Source organism: Petromyzon marinus, unplaced genomic scaffold (genome assembly GCF_048934315.1).
Source record: "Petromyzon marinus isolate PM22_M1 ecotype Great Lakes invasive population unplaced genomic scaffold, UKy_Petmar_22M1.pri1.0 PM_G_Scaffold_29, whole genome shotgun sequence".
NCBI lineage: Eukaryota > Metazoa > Chordata > Hyperoartia > Petromyzontiformes > Petromyzontidae > Petromyzon > Petromyzon marinus.
Window position 1 is genome coordinate 2,312,501 of NW_027422861.1, and position 5,000 is coordinate 2,317,500.

At 40.5% G+C, this 5,000-nt stretch overlaps 1 pseudogene; it reads left to right on the forward strand.

The window, feature by feature from the left end:
* The window catches only part of LOC142914932 (28S ribosomal RNA), a 10,629-nt pseudogene that overhangs the window by 3,398 nt on the left and 2,231 nt on the right, over nucleotides 1-5,000 (forward strand).

A 5,000-nucleotide genomic window follows, 5' to 3' on the forward strand; every position in this document is an offset into this window, starting at 1 on the left:
CCCGTGTTGGGAAAGTTTCCCATTGACACCAAGGGAACTATCACGGTTGTACTGCCTAGTCTGGAGTATATATGCGTTATCTGTAAACAACACATGGGCAAAGCATCCGAACTTGTTGCACATTTTAACATCAAACACAGAGACATTCCTCTGGTGTTTAAGTGCGCTAAATGTGACAAAACCAACTCAAACCACCGATCGATTGCCTGTCATGCCCCCAAATGTGGGGGAATAAAGTTAACTGAGGAAAGCTTACCAATGGTCTGTGAATGTTGCCAGGCACGCTTTGCAACTCTAAGTGGCCTTTCGCAGCACAAGAGGCATGCTCACCCAGTCACCCGTAATGAGGAAAGGATTAAAGATGGTATAAAGGGTACCTCGCAGAGAGGGGTACACCGTAGCTGCTGGTCTTTGAAGGAAGTAGAACAGCTGGCCCTTCTAGAGTTGCAGTTTCAGGGGAAAAAGAATATCAATAAGATCATTGCTGAAGCGCTTGGGACTAAGACCAACAAGCAAGTCTCTGACAAGAGACGGGACCTAAGTAAAAAGACAGGGGCCCCCATGTCAGACAGCTTACATTTTTCTTCTAGGCCTCTTGAGACATTGTCTCCCCCACCAAATGTAACAACGGGGACTTCATCCATACTCGCTCAAGCAGCTGAGCGGCTTACGAATGAGAATTCTGGGACCCTGGAAAAGCCTGCAATGGAGGCAATAAAGGCTTGGCTTAACGGCGAGGGCCAACATGATGCCCTCGTAGAAACTGCCACAGCATTGATGCTTTGTCCGATGAGATTGGTGAAAAACAAAGGCAAACGTTCAAAACCCGAGAACGACATTATTAAACCCAGGATATTACCCACACGATCTTGGATGAAGAAGAGAGCGGAAAAACGAGGAAGCTTCATGAAGCACCAGAAGCTCTTCTTTAAGAACCGCTCTCTTCTTGCGTCCTTAGTCCTGGATGGCACTGAACGTCATGAATGCCGAATCCCGAACGCAGATGTATATCGTTTTTACTGCGAAAAATGGGAGAAGGTGTTGCCATTCAATGGCCTGGGCCAATTTAAGTCATCAGGTGTTGCAAATAACGAATACTTTGAGCCCCTAATTTCGGTGGAGGAAGTTCAGACTGCCATACGGGCCATTAAACCAACGTCAGCAGCTGGGCCAGATGGCCTAACAAGGGCTGCAATCTGTGCTGCCGACCCCGAGGGTCGGACACTGACAGCCCTATTTAATGCATGGATGATTACAGGAATTATTCCCAAAGAGTTGAAAAAGAATAGGACGATTCTTATTCCTAAGGTTATGGATGATGAAAAGCTGAAAGAATTGGGGAACTGGAGACCAATAACGATCGGTTCAATGATTCTGAGATTATTTTCCAGAATAATGACTGCACGTCTTGCTCGTGCTTGTCCCTTAAACCCAAGGCAGCGTGGTTTTATAGCGGCATCTGGCTGCTCTGAAAATCTTAAGGTGCTACAGGACCTTATGAGACATGCTAAGAAATTGCACAGGCCGTTGGCTGTCATGTTTATCGACATAGCGAAAGCTTTTGACTCGGTTTCGCATGCTCATATTTTATGGGTGTTAAGGCACAAGAAAGTAGATGAACACGTGGTGGGCATCATCCAGAACGCCTACGATCGGTGTACGACCTCGTTCAAAAGCAATGGCGAGTCGACTCGAGAAATTAGCATACGTGTTGGTGTCAAACAGGGTGACCCCATGTCACCCCTGCTCTTCAATCTTGCCATGGACCCTTTGATATGCACCCTAGAGTCACACGGAGTTGGGTACTCCATTGATACCGACCACGTGACAGCTCTTGCGTTTGCTGATGATTTGGTGTTGGTGAGCGAATCTTGGGTTGGTATGGCCGCCAATCTAGCGATCTTGGAATCATTTTGTGGGCTATCGGGATTGGAGGTTCAGGCCAGAAAGTGCCAGGGCTTCATGATAAGCCCAACCAAAGATTCATATACGGTGAACAACTGCGACCCATGGACTATCAAAAATAAAGATGTCCATATGATCCAACCTGATGAATCAACTAAATACCTTGGTCTGAAAATTGGCCCTTGGACTGGCACTATACAGCCTGATCTACATTGTCAGCTAAAGACATGGATCTCGAAAATCGATGAGGCGCCTCTGAAGCCAACTCAGAAGGTTGAACTACTCAATGCCTATGCCCTACCCAGATTGTTATATCCTGCAGACCACTCGGACTGCAAGCAATCAACTCTCCGTGGGTTGGACCAAGAGATTAGAAAGGCGGTAAAAGGATGGCTCCACCTTCCCGCTTCAACTTGTGATGGACTGTTATATGCCAGAGCCCGAGACGGAGGCCTTGCCATCTTGAAACTGGAAAAAACAATCCCTTCGGTTCAAGTTAGAAGGCTGCAACGTATAGCAAACTCGTCCGATGCTATCACCCGTAATATTGTGTCCTCGCAGGGTATGGAGGAAGAATACCGTAATTTGTGGGTACGAGCAGGGGGTGACAGTGATGCAATCCCAACATTCGTTCTCAGGGACTCGGTGTCAAAAGAACCTGTATATCCGAGACCCTGCGATTGGAGGGAGCATGAATTTCAGAGATGGTGCGAAAAGCCGGTTCAAGGAAGGGGCATTGTAAACTTTGCGCATGATAGAATCAGTAATGCTTGGTTGAGGCCATGGTGCGGCTTTAAACAATGCTTCTTTATCGCAGCACTACAACTAAGGGCAAATATTTACCCAACAAGAGAAAGCTTGAACAGAGGCAGAGATGGGGCCTTACGTTCCTGCAGGAAATGCTCTGCCAGACTCGAGTCCCTTTCGCACATTCTCGGTCAATGTCCTGCAGTACAGAAAGCAAGAATTGCGCGACATAACAAGATCAGTAACATTCTGGCAGACGAAGCGGCTAGATTGGGCTGGTCTGTATACAAAGAGCCACGGTTCATATCCGAGACGGGAGAGATGAGAAAGCCTGACCTCGTGTTTGCAAAAGATGAGGAGGCGGTTGTGATCGATGTCACCGTCCGTTTTGAGCTTTCAAAGAATACCTTGTCAGATGCTGCCTCGCACAAAGTTTCGTACTATACCCCTCTTGGTGATCAAGTCAAAGTGCTGACGAAGGCTAGCAAGGTCACATTCTTTGGATTCCCGGTTGGGGCAAGAGGAAAGTGGCCCCTTGAGAATAACGAGGTACTTACCTCCCTGGGCCTGACCAAACCCAGAACGACATCACTGGCCAAGATGATTTCCCGCAGAACGCTGCTTTTCTCTCTTGATATTCTGAGAATGTTCTGTGGAAATTATGCGGTCTATGAACAGTCATAGACAACCTCCGAAACAAATAATAGTTTTGTTTTAAGATGTCATTTGTTTTAGATTGATTTTGTTATTTTCGAAGGTGAAGTCGGTTTTTATTTCATTTTACTATTTTCCACAATTTAGATTGTTATTTTCCAAGACGGAGTCTTGGTTCTTTTTTTTATTGTTAGTTTTTTTTTTAACACGTCGTATTTGTTACTTTAGAGCTTAGAGGGGACTTTATTTTCGCCTTACTATTTTCTGCCTACAAAGAAGATTAAAAATAAGCTTTTTTCAAGATGGTTTTGTTATTTTCCAAGGTGAAGTCTTGGTATTCTTATTTTACTATTTTCCATAAAGAAGACCTTTCTTTTAGATTTTGTTATTTTCCAAGACGAAGACTTGGTATTTTTATTATATTGCTATTTTTTACACGAAGCTTATTCAAGAGCACTTATATAGATTAGACTTTGTTATTTTAATTCTTTATTTTTGGACTACATCAGTTCGAGAGTCCTGTAACTTACTATTTTCTGCCTACAAAGAAGATTAGAAATAAGCTTTATTTAAGATGTTTTAAATTAGATTTTGTTATTTTCCAAGGTGAAGTCTTGGTTTTTTTTTATTTTACTATTTTCCACAAAGAAGACTTTTCTTTTCTTTTAGATTTTGTTATTTTCCAAGACGAAGACTTGGTATTTTTTTGCTATTTTTTACAGGAAGCTTTATTCAAGAGCACTTATATAGATTAGACTTTTTTATTTTAATTCTTTATTTTTGCACTACATCAGTTCGAGAGAAGACTACAAACCAGCTTTATTTAAGATGTTTTAGATTAGATTTTGTTATTTTCCAAGGTGAAGTCTTGGTTTTTTATTTTACTATTTTCCACAAAGAAGACTTTTCTTTTAGATTTTGTTATTTTCCAAGACGAAGACTTGGTATTTTTTTTGCTATTTTTTTACACGAAGCTTATTCAAGAGCACTTATATAGATTAGACTTTGTTATTTTAATTCTTTATTTTTGGACTACATCAGTTCGAGAGTCCTGTAACTTACTATTTTCTGCCTACAAAGAAGATTACAAATAAGCTTTATTTAAGATGTTTTAGATTAGATTTTGTTATTTTCCAAGGTGAAGTCTTGGTTTTTTTTATTTTACTATTTTCCACAAAGAAGACTTTTCTTTTCTTTTAGATTTTGTTATTTTCCAAGACGAAGACTTGGTTTTTTTTATATTGCTATTTTTTTTTTTACACTGCTTTATTCAAGAGCGCTTATATAGATTAGACTTTGTTATTTTAATTCTTTATTTTTGGAATACATCAGTTTGAGAGTCCTGTAACGTACTATTTTCTGCCTACAAAGAAGACTACAGACAAGCTTTATTTAAGATGTTTTAGATTAGATTTTGTTATTTTCCAAGGTGAAAACTTGGTTTTTTTATTTTACTATTTTCCACAAAGAAGATTTTTCTTTTAGATTTTGTTATTTTCCAAGACGAAGACTTGGTATTTTTTTTATTGCTAGTTTTTTTTATATGTTACTTCAGAGCATAGAGAGGACTTTATTTTTACCTTACTATTTTCTGCCTTCAAAGAAGATTAAAAATAAGCTTTATTCAACATTACTTATATAGATTAGACTTTGTTATTTTAATTCTTTATTTTTTGGAGTACATCAGTTCGAGA